Genomic DNA, 16,237 nt, shown 5'->3' on the forward strand with positions numbered 1-16,237 from the left:
CCTTATATCTTTAATGATCTAAAAAATGTCTCACGTCTCCATGACTAATTTCACTGTTAAATTAAAATTATTGTATGTTACCTAATTTTATTACGAATCATTTGAAACCAGCTACTATTAAGTCTTATATAACGTCAGATAGCGTTGTGTTCTTCCCTCTCTCTCTCTCTCTCACAGATTCTAAGAATAAATTCATCCTTAAATTGCCATCATTTCCACACCAACATCCACTTGTTCAAAATTGGTTAAAATCTGACCAAGAATATGACTTAACTTTCTTGGTTTCTTTATCTTTTGAAAGATAAAGTTGTTAAAACAAACAAAATAAATGTAACTGTTTTGCTTTTGACAGAGAGAAAATTCCATGAGGTGACTGGAAAATTGATATTTTTCATCATAAGCATGCCATGTCTTTATGCCAAGTTCAATACAATTTCCCACTACTTCATTTCTTTTGTCTTTCTGTTTGGTTGGTGTGCAGCATAACGCAAAGACAAAACTGCATCTGATTGTCCTTCCAAATCTGATTTATTTCCAGTCTAAATCTCTTCACTATGATTCCATGCTCTGCATTCTAGAATTTCTCAATAAGTATGTTGTATTAATATGCAATGGCATTCTCCTCGCATTTACTTTTTCTGCTCCTTTTAGGTTAGGTATATTTAACCAGATCTATATTTCAGAAATGAGTTTTGTGACCCAAAAAGAAAAATAGAAAACAGAAAGATCAATAGATTAAAGAGTTGAATGGAGTAGGTTTAAGAAATTAGTTGAAACTATAGCTACTATTATTTAGATTTTGAAAGTGAGGAAATTGAAGTTTTAAGCAGTTGAGTGGCTTTCCCAGGGTTAGAAAGTGATAAGTTTGAGAGGCAGAAATTGTATCCAAATCCTGCATCATCCAGTTTGAACTTCATATATGCCACATTCTCCAAGCTGCTTGACAGTTCCATGTAGCAAAAACTGTCTACATAGGCATGATGTTTCAATGTGGTCTCACCAATTTTAAAGTGATATTTCTCTTATTCAAATTACAAAAAAGTGAGCTTTTATCTGAACTACTGATAGTCAGAATCTCTGTTATTTTACTGTTTATTTGTCTGTGGTCTGTTCCTGCTGTAGATAAAATTTAAAAAGGGAACAACATAATCCAAGAGAATTATAACTATTTATATTAATAATTGTTGGTAATGTTAAATTAAATAAAATGTTGTAATGATTAACAAAATTTTAAGCTTAGAGTAAATCAACAAAATTCAACAACGCAAGTAATATATTTTCCAAAGCTCCTTTAGTAAAGGTCAATAATTTCTAAGGAAATTAATATCAACAAATGACATTCTCTAACTTTATGACCTTCAGAATATAAGTAATAAAGATTTTTGTTATTTTTTGTTGTACACATATAATCTTGCCCCTATTTTGTAAGAATTCAATATTTACATCCATGGGGGTGGAATACAAAAGTCTCATTCCCCTGACCTTGCAAAATTCAAAAATTTTCTGATTTCTCTAGCTTTAATGGTCACTTTCAGAAGGAATTCTTGATGGTGATTCAAAGTTCTACATTAAATATTTTCCTGAAAAGTTGTGTGAATAAATCACTGGAAACTATGATTTGGAAAAGCTATCGTGTTGAAGGAAATGTTCACATTGATGAGATTACATAATTAATGTAGTAACTGAAGATAAAGTTACAGTGTGCATGTGTGGTCTCTCTCTCTCTCTCTCTCTCTCTCTCTCTCTCTCTCTCTCTCTCTCACACACACACACACACACACACACACACACACACACACATACACACACACATTTCCTTTTGTAAATATTATCTTTTAGCCTACTCTGTAATAGACAAATCCATCTGATTCGACCTGTTGATTCTAGTCTCCAGTTTTTTCTCCCTGTCTACAACAATCTCCCCTCCAGTCTTTCATTCTCTGATCTGTCAAAGTGATATAACTAGTACATAGATTTGGTCATGCCATTCCCCTGTTCAAAATTTTTTTTAGGTACCTATTTGCCTCTAGACAAGTACAACCTCCTTTGATTAACATTTTAATGTTAATGGTTTTGCCAGCTCCACAACCAATGATTTTAAAATATCCTCTTTTATAGTACTATTTGGTTTAAATATCTTCTTGTATAATATTACTTCTATTATATGAGTAAATTCCTCACATTACATCTTCCCCAGAAAATAGCCTACTTTGTTTCCCTGATAAACAATATTCTAAATTCATCATCACATAGATTTGATTCTCCCTTTCATCTTTCAGAATTCTTTTCTGCACTTAGTTCATTTCACTTATCATATGAGGCCTTTTGTAATCTCAGTGTTTGCAGCTTTGCCACATCATACATTATTGCTATTTCCTATATTTGCATTGAAATAAATTGAATAACAAGAAAAAAATAAAACAGAACAACAAAACTAAAAGTTTAAATAAAAGAAATTAAATTTGGAAACATAACAGAAACACATGTATTTATAGAATGTGGAGTGAATCAGTGGCATCCAGACAGTCCCATAGAAATTGGGACTTGTCATAAGGAAGTGAGCTTGAATATTGTTTCAGATCTGGAGTAACTGTGTGATCCAGGTTAAGTCACGTAACCTTTCTACATTTCTCTTTTTTATTTGTTAAATAGAAATATTATATCCCAAGATTATTCCAAAGTTCAAATGAGATACCATGTGTTAAATGATCCTTTGAAATTTCAAAATATCTCATAATGCTAATTATTATTCTATCAGCAATTTTATCATAATTGTCATTATAATTATAATCTGTTTGATGTTATATCAAAATAATACTAGAACAATGACTATCATACGTAAAAATACCTTTAAAGGGATGATTGTGTGTGCTTCTGTGTGATTTTACTTGGACTTACAATTTCTTTGTATAGAGAATTCTTGGTGAGATAACAGCCTCTCCCAATTCAGGTCAACAGGGCTTTTGCAATTTATATTCTTAGTTGTTTGGGTTATTGCGAGGTTAAATGATTTATCCAGCACTGTTATTCCAACTTGTGTCAAAAGTTAGACTCTCTGTACTGGCTAACAGATTGAGTCTATGGCCACTATGCCATGATGTTTCTCTTTCCACATGAATAATATTTATAAGGTCCATTTTATTTTCTTTTAGTGATGGCAGCTTTTGATGAGGAGGAGGATGATGTAATTAAACCACTTATATATTCTTTTATTTTTGCAAAATCGTTTCCTAACACTCACCCTGGAAGTTTGTTCCATGGTTTTACAAAGTTTTATTATTCCAGTTTTACAGAAGAGAATCCTGAGGCTTGAAAAGTTTAAGTGATTCTCATTTGGTTAGGGAGCTGGCAAATATCAGAGCCAGGATTCAAAGTGAAATCTTTCAAATCCAAGTCCATTACACTTTCCCTTACACTATACTAGTAGTGCCCAACTCAAATAGAAACAAATCCTGACAAGTTGTATATTGGCTTAGAAAACCACAAATTAACATTATTGAACTTGCATTGTACTTTAAAAAAAAATGTTGACCATATCCCAATTGCTTACCATTTGTGGCTGATGGCACAAGAGTACGAATGTGCTATACCACATTATCTTTTGGTAAAGAAATAACGAAAAAGTAGACATGAATTTTGTGATTCAGATAGTTTTGTACTCTAAAATAAGAGATGGCATAATGTCAGTGCTAAGTCGCGATTAGGTAAAAAAGGAATAATGGTAAGTGCATATGTCCTCACATGACATATAAGCAAAGATATCAAAATTAAAATTAATGACAAATTTATAGTATAAGAGGTCAGCATCCAGTAATAATATGCCAAATGAAAAGAACTTAATAATTCTTGGGGATGTTTTGCATAGACTAATCCACAGTAGCCAAAATTTGGTACTGGTAAATACAGTCAAGTCAAATTCCTTGTCAAAGTATAGAATGGTTATCATTAGTGTTTATTAACAATACAAGAACTGTAAAACCGAGATGAGGTAAAGACAATTAAAGGACGTCCAGTTCAAATGGATTGCATAAAAATTACTAAAGTCATCATTAATTTACTTCTGGAAGGGCTTTAAGAAACCTTCTAATTCAACGCCCTTACTTTAGAAATGAAGTTAAGACACAGAAAGGTTAATTGATTTTTACACAGTCACAGAGCTTAAACTTCAGAAGCTGTATTTAAACCAATATCCTATTACTATAATATCAGTTCTCTTTTCAATACATCATTTACCTCCTTACAAAATTCTTGAAAAATATGTCATCTATTCCAAAAGCAAGACTATGGCATCAATAAAATGCAAAACTTTTGGGAAAGGTGATTAATGGAGAGGATTCTGGGAGGATAGTGTAGTAATTTAGAAAATTTTAAACTCTCAAGACTTTCCTCCACAAAAGAGATAAAATAATGCCTCAGGGCAAACATATGTAGGTGAAAAACAAATAATAAGAAAAGAAATAAGAAAAGGGGCAGAGGTCCTGCTGGGACAATGGGAAAAGATCTGAAGAGATATCCCTGGACTCAGTTTCTTCTTGATGAAAAGTAAATACCTCCAGGCTCCTGACTGCTAAACAGCAAGCAGCAAGCCTTGAGGTTAGCTGTGTTGGAAGACTGCTGTGGCTAAAGCCAAAGAACCTTTACCGACATTACAGTGAGGAGAATTGTATATCTGACCTGGAGAAGATCTTGGGAATCTCTGCTGACCAGCAATGCCAGACTCAACTGTCTTCTACTTACACGGTGGGGGCCAGAAGGTACCAGCACAATCCTAGTGAGTTCAGAAGCAGAGGAGCAGGGAAAGTCCTGGCTGTGGGTAAGTACAGGAAGGTAGAGGTCTTGGTTTGAATTCAAGGCCAGAGGGGAGAGCTGAAGAGGATCTGAGGCCAGAAGCATCATTCCCCATAGCACAGGACTAGAGCTGATTATAAAAATTAAACTATTAGAAAAAATGCACAGACAAAGAAGACTCCATCAATATATAACTGTTATGGTAGTAAAGACAAGACTGGAGTTCATCTTCTGAGGAAGATACTGAAGCATAGAAAAATTCTTCTGTTCCAGAGAGTAGTGTCAGATAGTCACTTACCAAAAAGAATTCATTGAAGAACTTAATAAAAACTTTAAAATTCAAATCAGAGAGATGGAGGGAAAAAATCAAAAGAAAAATAAGAATAATCAAAGAAAAAACAAAATTATGAAAAGAAACCAATTAAAAAAAGAGATCCAGATTCTCATTTAAATTACATTATTTTATTCGTTTTCAGTGTTCTACAATCACTTCCACATATCTTAGATTTTTTCCTCCTATTGCCCCTCCTTCCTCATTCCCTCTCTGAGAGGACATGCAATTTTACACAGGTTGTACACATACATTCCTATTAAATACATTTTCGTCTTAGTCATGTTGCATAGAAGAAATAAAATGAATGGGAGAAATAAAAAACAAAAAATAATACAAAAGAAAATGATCTGCTTCATTCTGTGATCAAATTCCATAGATCTTTCTTGGGATGTGGAAGGCTTTTTGCCTCAAGTGTCCAGTGGGAATTTTTTAAGTCCTTGCATTGCAGTGAAGTAGGAAGTGTACCAGAAAAATTCCTTCCACACTGTGATTGTTGCTGTGTACAAAGTTCTCCTAGTTCTGCTCCTTTCACTCAACATCACTTCATATAAGTCTTTCGAGGCCTCTCTGAAGTCTTCCTGTTCATCATTTCTTATAGCACAATGGTATACCATAACATTCAAATACCAAAAGTTATTCAGTCATTCCACAATTGAAGGCCATCCCCTTGATTTCCAGTTTTTAGCCACCATGAGGAGAGCTGCTATAAATGTTTTGTACATGTTGGACCCATTTCAATTTTTATGAAATCTTGGGGATACAATCGTATAAGATGTATTGCTGGGTCAAAATGTATGCACATTTTTGTAGCCCAGAATGTTTGGATTAGGTCACAGCTCTACCAACGATGAATTAGTCTTCCAACTCTCTCCCACCTTTTCCAACATTTATCATCTTGCTATTTTGTCGTAATAGCCAATCTGATAGATGTCATGTGGTACATGAAAGTTGTTTTGACTTGCATTTCTCGAATCAATAGTGATTTAGAGCATATTTTTTCATATGACTATAGATAGCTTCAATTTCTTCCACTGAAAGCTCCCTCTTAATGTCCTTTGTCCATTTATCAGTTGGGGAATGGCTTGTATTCTTATACATTTGACTCAGTTCCCTATGTATTTTAGAATGAGGCCTTTATCACAGACACTGCAAAAATTCTTTCCCATGTTTCTGCTTACCTCTTAATCTTGGTTGCATTGGGTTTATTTGTGCAAAAACTTTTCAAGTTAATGTAATCAAAATTTTCTATTTTGCCCTTCATAATGTTTTCTCTTGTTTAATTAAAAATTTCTAAATTTTCCAAAAATCTGATAAATACTTAATTCCTTGCTCCACTAAGTTGTTTACAGTATCAGTCTTTATACCTATATCATATATCCATTTAGACTTCATTCTTGTATACAGTGTCAAGCATTCGTCTATGCCCACTTTCCAGATGAATTTTGGTATTTTTTTTTTTTAGCTCTAGAAAATAATAATCTGAGAGTTTGATTGGTATGGCACTGAAAAAGTAAATTAATTCAGGTACAATTGTAATTTTTATTATATTGTTCTGTCTACCCACAAGCAGCTGATGTTTTACCAATTATTTAAATCTGGCTTAATTTATGCAAGAAGTGTTCTTAATTGAGTTCATGTAGTCCTTGAGTTTGTTTTGGTAGATATGGTGCCAAATATTTTATATAGTCTACCTTAGATTTAAATGGAATTTCTCTTTTTCTGTCTTGTTGTTGGGCTTTTTCACTAATATATAAAGATGCAGATAATTTGTGTGGGTTTATTTTGTAACCCTCAACTTTGCCAAAGGTATTCAATATTTGAAGTAGCTTTTTACTTGAGTCTCTGTAATTCTCTAAGTATATCATCATACCATCTGTAAAGAGTGATTACTTAATTTATTCTTTGCCTATTCTAATTCCTTCAATTTCGTTATCTTGTCTGATTGCTACAGCTAACATTTCTAGTACCATATTGAATAAAAGTGGTGATAATGGCATCCTTGTTTCATCCCTTACCTTATTGGCAATGCATCTAGCTTATCTCCACTACATGTAATTCTTGCTGAAGGTTTTAGGTAGATAATGCTTATTATTTTATGTAAAGTTCCTGTTATTCATATGTTCTCCAGTGTTTCCAGGAGGAATTTGTGTTGCAGTTTGTCAAAAGTTTTTTCTGCATCTATTGAGATAATCGTGTTGTTTTGCTTAGTTTTGTTGTTGGTATGATCAATAAGGCTAATAGTATACCTAATAATGAACCAGTCCTGCATTCCTGGTATGAATCCTACCTGATTAAAAATAGTATTCTCATGATCAGTTTTTGTATTCTTTTTGCTAAAATGTTACTCAAAATTATTGCATCTATATTCATTAGAGAAATTTGTTTATAATTTTCTTTCTCTTTTTTGCCTCTTCCTGGTTTAGGAATCAGAAGCAATTTGTTTTATAAAAACAATTTTGGGAGAACTCCTTCCTCAATTTTCTCAAATTGTTTGTATAAAATTGGAATTAACTGTTCTTGACATGTTTCATAAAATTCACTTGTAAATCCATCTGGCACTGGAGATTTTTTCCAAGGGAGTTCCTTGCTGACTTGTTGAATTTTCCTTTCTGAGATGCATTATTTAAGCATTAAATTTCCTCTTCTCTTATCTGGGAAATTTGTATTTTTTAAACTAAAAATGCATCTCATGTATATTTTCGAATTTATGAGCATACAGTAAGGCAAAATAATTTCTTTTTTTTTATTTAACTTTTAACATTTATTTTCACAACAATTTTGGGTTACAAATTTTCTTCCCTTTTATCCCCTCCCCCCACCAGACCGAAGCTTTCTAATTGCCCCTGTGACCTATCTGCTCTCTCCTCTATCCTCTCTCTCTGCCCTTGTCTCCGTCTTCTCTTTTGTCCTGTAGGGCCGGATAGCTTTCTTGACCCCTTAACCTGTATTTCTTGTTACCCAGTGGTAAGAACATTACATTTGGTCCTAACACTTTGAGTTCCAACTTCTTTAGCTCCCTCCCTCTCCACCCCTTCCCCTTGGAAGACAGGCAGTTCAATATAGGCCATATCTGTTTAGTTTTGCAAATGATTTCCATACTAGTTGTGTTGTATAGGACTAACTATATTTCCCTCCATCCTATCCTGTCCCCCATTACTTCTATTCTCTTATGGTCCTTTCCCTCCCCATGAGTGTCGACCTCGTATTGCATTCTCCTCCCCATGCCCTCCCCTCTATCCTCCCCCCCCACCCTGCTTGTGCCCCTGTCCCCCACTCTCCTGTATTATGAGATAAGTTTTCCTATCAAAATGACTGTGCATTTTATTCTTTCCTTTAATGGAATGTGATGAGAGTATACCTAATGTTTTTCTCTTGCCTCCCCTCTTTATTCCACCACTAATAAGTCTTTTGCTTGCCTCTTTTATGAGAGATAATTTGCCCCATATAACTTCTTCCTTTCTCCTCCCAATATTTCTCTCTCACTGCTTGATTTCATTTTTTTAAGATATGATTCCATCCTCTTCAATTCACTCTGTGCACTCTGTCTCTATGTATGTGTGCGTGTGTGCATGTGTGTGTGTGTGTGCTCCCACCCAGTACCCAGATACTGAAATGTTTCAAGAGTTACAAATATTGTCTTTCCATGTAGGAATGTAAACAGTTCAACTTTAGTAAGTCCCTTATGACTTCTCTTTGCTGTTCACCTTTTCATGGTTCTCTTCATTCTTGTGTTAGAAAGTCAAATTTTCTTTCTATCTCTGGCCTTTTCATCAGGAAAATTTAAAAGTCCTCTATTTCATTGAAAGACCGTTTTTTCTCCTGAAGTATTATACTCAGTTTTGCTAGGTAGGTGATTCTTGGCTTCAGTCCTAGTTCCTTTGACTTCTGGAATATCCTATTCCATTCCCTTCTATCTCTCAATGTAGAGGGTGCCAGATCTTGTACTATCCTGATTGTATTTCCACAGTACTTGAATTGTTTCTTTCTAGCTGCTTGCAATATTTTCTCTTTCACCTGGGAATTCTGGAATTTGGCCACAATGCTCCTAGGAGTTTCTCTTTTTGGATCTCTTTCATGTGGTGTTCTGCGGATTCCTTGAATATTTATTTTTCCTTCTGGTTCTAGAATCTCAGGGCAGTTTTCCTTGATAATTTCATGGAAGATGATGTCTAGGCTCTTCTTTTGATCATGGTTTTCAGGTAGTCCCAGAATTTTTACATTGTCTCTCCTGATTCTATTTTCCAGGTCAGTTGTTTTTCCAATAAGATATTTCACATTATCTTCCATTTTTCGAATCTGCAGGGTATGTTCTGAGATATCTGTCTTTCTCATAAAGTCCTTAGCGTCCATCTGTACATTCCAGTTTTGAAAGGTCTATTTTCTTCAGTGAGCTTTTGCATCTCCTTTTCCATTTGGTTGATTCTGCTTTTGAAAGCATTCTTCTCCTCATTGGCCCCTTGCACCTCCCTTGCCAACTGAGTTAGGCTAGTTCTCAAGGTGCCAATTTCTTCAAGATTTTTTTGGTTCTCCTTTAGCAGGGAGCTGATCTGCTTTTCATGCTTCTCCCTCATCGCTCTCATTTCCTTTCCCAGTCTTTCCTCCACCTCTCTAACTTGATTTTCAAAATTCCTCTTGAGCTCTTCCATGGCCCGAGCCCACTGGGTGGGCTGGGACACAGAATCCTCGATTTCTGTGTCTTTGCCTGATGGCAAGCATTGTTCCTCCCCATCAGAAAGGAAGGGAGGAAGTGTTTTTTTCTCCGAGAAAATACCCTTCAATAGTTTTACTTCTTTTCCCTTTTCTTGGCATTCTCGTCAACCAGTGACCTGACCTCTGAATGTTCTCCTCACACCCACCTCGCCTCCTGGTCCTCCCAGCCAGCGTTTGGGGACTGAGATTCAAATGCTGCTTCCCGCCTTAGGGTTTTTGATGGGGGCAGGGCTGCTATTCAGTGTGAGAATTAAGATCAGGTAGTCAGGGGCAGGGCTGCCTCTCTCCCTCAGTTCCCTCCGGGGGTTTATGCATAAACCTTCCACAATGGATCCAGGCTCCCGCCCGTTTGTGGAGCCCCTGTCTGTAGCCGCCTCTCGACTTCTATCTCCTGGGGGTGCCTGAGCCACAGGGGCACCCCATTCCCCTCTCAACCCGCCAAATGGACTCTCTCACCTAATCCCGGCAGTCCCCTGTTGGTGGGGGGGCTTGTAACGTCGCTGGAGATCCCGTCTCTGGAGCCTTCTCGGATCTGTACCTCTCGGAGCCGCGGCCGCCGCCACCGCTGCAGCTCCGGGCTGGGCACCGAGTCTGCAGCATGATGGACCTTTTGCGAGAGGTTTGCAGGTCCCTCTGTGGGTGGAGGGACCTGCGTGGCCGCTGGAGATCCCTTCCCCGTAGCCCTCTCGGATCTTTTCCTCACGGTGTTGCTGCCACGGCAGGGCTGCACTCTGCTCCCCGTCCCGGCGCCCAGTCCACTGCGCAAAGGACCCCCCGCGAGAGGTTTGCAGGTCTCTCAGGAACAGAAATCTCCCTCGCTCCAATATTCCGTGGTCTCTGGGTGCAGAATTCACCCTGGGTTAGTCCCCTCTGCCGTTTTGTGGTTTGTGGGTTCGGAGCTATGTGTATGTGCGTCTTTCTACTTCACCATCTTGGCTCCGCCCCCCGCAAAATAATTTCTTATAATTGTTTTAGTGTCCATCTCATTGGAGGTGACTTCATCCTTTTCATTTTTGATATTGGTAGTTGGGTTTTCTTTTTTTTATTCAAATTGACAAAAGGTTTATCAATATTATTTGCTTTTTCATAAAACTAATTCTTCATTTCACGTATGAGTTCAATAATTTTCTTAATTCCAATTTTGTTCATCTCTCCTTTGGTTTTCACTATTTCTAATTTGGTATTTACTTGGTAATTGTCAGTTTGTTCTCTTTCTAGCTTTTTCAGCTGCATGCCCAATTCACTGATCTCCTCTTTCTCTTATTTATTCATGTAGGCATGCAAAGACAGACAATTTCCCTAAGAACTACTTTTGCATATCTCAGAAGACTTGGTAGGTTGTCTCATTATTATCATTTTCTTGAATGAAGTTGTTTATTGTTTCTATGATTTGTTTTTTAACCCACTCATTCTTTAGGACTAGGTTATTCAGTTTCCAATTACTTTTTGGTCTGTCCTTCCATGGTCTTTTATCACATATAATTTTTATTACATCATGATCTGAGAAGGATGCATTCACTACCACTACCATTCTGCACTGGATTGTGAGGGTTTTATGCCCTAGTACATAGTCAATTTTTGTATAGGTGCCATGTACCACTGAGAAAAAGGCATATTCCTTTCTCTTTCCATTCAATTTTCTCCACAAATATATCATATCTACCTTATCCAGGGTTCAATTCACCTCTTTAAATTCCTTCTTGTTTATTTTGCCGTTAGATATATCAGGTTCAGAGAGGGGGATGTAGAGGTTGCCCAGTAGAATAGTTATTCCGCCTGATTCTTCCTGTAACTCCCTTAACTTCTCCTCTAAGAATCTGGATGCTATACTACTTGGAGCATATATGTTTAGTAATGATATTGCTTCCTTGTCTATGGTGACGTTTACCACTGTATAGATTCCTTCCTTATCTCTTTTGAGTAGATTTGTTTCTGCTTTTCCTTTCTCTGAGATTAGGATTGCTACTCCTGCTTTTTTACATCAAACGAAGCACAATATATTCTGCTTCAATCTTTTACCTTTACCGTAGTTGTATCTTCCTTGTATCAAATGTGTTTCTTGCAAACAACATATGGTTGGATTAGGGTATTTTTTTATCCATTCTGCTAACAATCTCTGTTTTTATGGGAGAGTTCATCCAATTCACATTCACAGTTATGATTGCTCTCTGTGTCTTTCCCTCTATCCTCTTTCCCTGCATTGTACTTTTAGTTATCCTTTCTCCCTTCCCCTTCACAATAGAGTTTTACTATTTGACGACTTCCCCCCTCAGTCTTCCCTTTCTTCTTTCAACCCCCCTCCCTTTTACTCTCCTTTACCCTTATTACTTCATCCTTCCCTTTTACACTTCACTCCCTTTTCTTTCTTCTTTTTCCTCCTACTGCCTATATAGCTAGTTAGATTTCTGTACTTAATTGAGTTTGGTGCTCCCTCCTTGAATCAAATCCAATGACAGTAAATATCAAACAATGCTCGTCTCCCTTCCCTCTTTCCCTCTACTTTTATTTAACTTTGTGCTTCTTCCTGTGATATAATTTACCTTTTTCCATCCTCTCCTTTTCACATCTCCTGTTATTATCTTCTGGCACCCTTCAGTCACATTTTTATCATCACATAATTTGCATTATACCTTCTCCCTCTATCTATGTATATCCCGTTTACATATCATGATAAATACACACTTCTTCTGATTAACTAGCATCATCTTCCATTATATGGATGGAAAGAGCATGCCCATATTGAATAACAACTTTTTTCTTCCTGTTTACCTTTTTATGCCTGTCTTGAGACTTTTGTTTGAAGATCAAATTTTCTATTGAGACCTGGCCTTTTCATCAGGAAGGACTAGAAATTCCTTATTTCATTGAATGTCCATCACCTTGCCTGAAATATTGTGTTCAACTTTGCTGGATAATTGATCCTTGGTTGTAGTCCTAGCTCCTTTACCTTATGCAATATCATATTCCAGTTCCCTCGATCTTTAAATGTAGATTCTGTAAGGTCCTGTGTGATCCTGACTGTAACTCCTTGATATGGGAATGGTTTCTTTCTGTCTTCCTGTATTATTTTCTCCAACCATATTCTCTAACGATCAATGATATTCCTTGACGTTTTTAGTTTGGGATCCTTTCCATGAACTGAACTGTGAATTCCTTTAATGACTATTGCACTCTGAATCTAGAACTTCTAGGCAGTTTTCCTTAGTGATAACTTGGAGGATATTGTCCAAATTATTTTTTTTTCATTATGACTTTGTTTTAGGCCAATAATTCTTAGATTTTCTCTCCTGGATCTATTTTCCATGTCAGTAGTTTTCCAATTGGATATATTACATTATCTTCTGTCTTTTTATTCTTTAGATTCTGTTTGACTTATTCTTGATTTCTCATTAAGTTATTAGATTCTACTTACCCAATTTTAATTTTGATCAAATTGTTTTCTTCAGTTATGATTTGCAGTTCCTTTTCTATCTCACCAATTGTTCCTTTTCAGGAGTTGTTTTATCCTTCTTGCTTTTGTTCCTCCTTTCCTGTTTTTCCATTTTCTTCCCTTAGGTTTTGTGCTTCCTTTTCCATTTATCCAATTTTTTTTTAACCCTTCTCTGATTTCTTTTCTTATATTTTTAAAATCATTGACCAGTTTGTCTTCTATTTCTCTCATTTGGCTTTTAAAATCTTTCTTCAGTTCTTCCAGAAATGCTCTTTGTGTTTCAGACCAGTTGGTATTTCCTTCTGAAGTTTCAGATGGGAGTACATTCTCAATGTTGACCTCTTTGGTATTCTTGCTTTGGTCCTTGTCCCCATAGAAAGATTCTCTGGTCTTTTCTGATTTGCTTCTTACTCATGATTGTGATGATCAGCCTTTTCATTGATTTTAAAGTAGATCTCTGCTTCTAGGGCATAATGGGCCCTCTCTCAGAGTTCTTGTGCCTTGAACTTGAGACTTTGTGTGTTGTGGCTCCTACTTCTTTCAGCTAGAAGCTAAAATGCTGCAGCTTACCTGGTGCTGAGCTGCCTGGTTTCAGAAAGTAGAGGCCACGTGAAGTCTTTCCGGGTTTCCCTGGAATTACCCTGGAACTAGCTGCATTAAGTGTGGGGGACATGTGTTCTGGCTACAGCATGTCTACTCTGTTGAGGTAGAGAATAGGCAAGCTCAGTAGTTGGTGATCAGAGCTGCTTTAGTTTCTTCCCAGTTCCCATGTGGTGATTAGTCATGCCTAGGGTCCTGGTGTTGGCATTTGGCTGCTCCACACACACCCCTCCCCCCAGGCTCTGAATATTCTCCTGATTTGATGAGTTGAGGCTTTCTAGGATAGCTCTGGTCCTGCACTGGTCCCTTCAGCCACAGGAGGAGGGACCCTCCTTAGCAATTTTCCTAGCCTCACATGCTAAGAGACTGTTTACACTTTGGCTGTTCCCAATGTTCCAGGATATTTCTGGAAAAAATATTTTATGGCTCTTTCAAGGTCAACAAGGGGAGGAGGTGAGCCTTTATGGATCACTCTGCCATCTTGACTTCTGTGATTTCAAGTAGGTCACTTACAGCCATTTAACTTGTGAACGGATAATCTCAGGAGCAGCTGCTGCAGATACCTGGGGCTTCTCTGCTCTCACTTGCTCAGTTCTTCTGGTCTCTCATCCTGAACTGATATGCCCTAGATTCCCCAGTGTTGACACTGCCTCAGACTATCCAAAGCTTTCTGACTGACCCTGCTGTGGCAAGGACATGCTGGTACAGCCTGTGCACTCTTTGCTGTGTGCACTTCCAGCCCTATGTGATACATTCTTCCTGTCGATATTTCAGTCTGTCCTGGTCTGTGAATATGCCACAGTCTGTCTCCTATTGGGTACTACCACTCCAAAATTCGTTCACATTCTCTTTTTAGAGATATCAGAAGGAGTTTATCTACGAGTTTAGGTGAGCAGGTGTTCTCATTCTGCCATCATGGTTCTGCCTCCAGATCCGGATTCTTAAAGAAGAAAATGAGTTCTTTAAAATCAGAACTGGGCAAGGGATAAGCGAGCAAATGTATAAAAGATGAAGAAAAATATATCAAAATAAAAAATGAGAAAAATAGAAGAGTATTTGAAACATCTCCTAAGAAAAACAACTGATATGGAGAGCACATCAAGACGAGAAAAACGAATAATCATGCTACATGAAAGGTATTATAAAAAAGAATATTAACGAAATAATACATAAAAAATTAAAGAAAATTGACCAGAAACATTAGAACAAGAGAGAAAAATAGAAATAGAAAAAAATATTCACCCATAACTACCTGAAAAAGGTCCTATGAGGAAAACTCACAGGAATATTATATTCCAAATCTGAACCCTCCAGTTCAAGGACAAAATATGATGAGAAAGAAGAAAAAGAAACAATTTACATAGGGAAGTACAGCAATTAGAATCACACAAGAACTAGAAGTGGTGACATTAAATGATCACAGGTCTTAGAAAGTTATGTATTGAAGAGCAAAAGAACTAGGCTTCTGGTTGAAAATATCATATCCCACAAAGCAAAGCATAATTCTGAAACTGCACAACAGAGAAAAAAAAGTAATTCAACACAGAAGTAAAGAAAGCAAAATTTTCAACATAACACATGCAGTTAATACATAATCCCCTCAAGAGTTACAAATATTGTCTTTCATGTAGAAATATAAACAGTTCAGCTTTAGAAAGTCCTCTATGATTTCAATTTCCTGTTTACTTTTTTATACTTCTATTGATTCTTGTATTTGAAAGTCAAATTTTCTATTCAGTTCTGGTCTTTTCATCAAGAATGCTTGAAAGTCATCTATGTCATTGAATCACCATTTTTTTTTCCTTTGAAGTATTATGCTCAGTTTTGCTGGGCAGGTGATTCCTTGTTTTAATCCCATTTCTTTTGACTTCTGGAATATCCTATTCCAAGGCCTTTAATCCTTTAATGTAGAAACTGCCAGATCCTGTGTTATCCTGATTGTATTTCCCTGATTCTTGAATTGTTTCCTTCTAGCTGCTTATAATATTTTCTCCTTGACCTGGAAACTCTGAAATTTGGTCAAATTATTCCTAGGAGTTTCTCTTTTTGGGTCTCTTTCAGGAGGTGATTGGTGGATTCTCTCAATATTCAATTTGCCTTTTGGTTCTAGAATATCAGGGCAGCTTTCCTTGATAATTTCATGGAAGATAATGTGTAGATTCTTTTTTTGATCATAGTTTTCATGTAGTCCCATAATTTTTAAATTGTCTCTCCTGGATCTCTTTTCCAGGTCAGTTTTTTTTTTTTTCCAATGAGATGCTTTATATTATCTTCTATTTTTTCAATCTTTTAATTTTGTTTTGTAACTTCTTGATTTATCATATAGTCATTAGCTTCCCTGTCCTCCACTCTCTTTTTTAAAAAAAACAAAACTA

This window comes from Notamacropus eugenii, chromosome 6, assembly GCF_028372415.1.
Source record: "Notamacropus eugenii isolate mMacEug1 chromosome 6, mMacEug1.pri_v2, whole genome shotgun sequence".
Lineage (NCBI taxonomy): Eukaryota > Metazoa > Chordata > Mammalia > Diprotodontia > Macropodidae > Notamacropus > Notamacropus eugenii.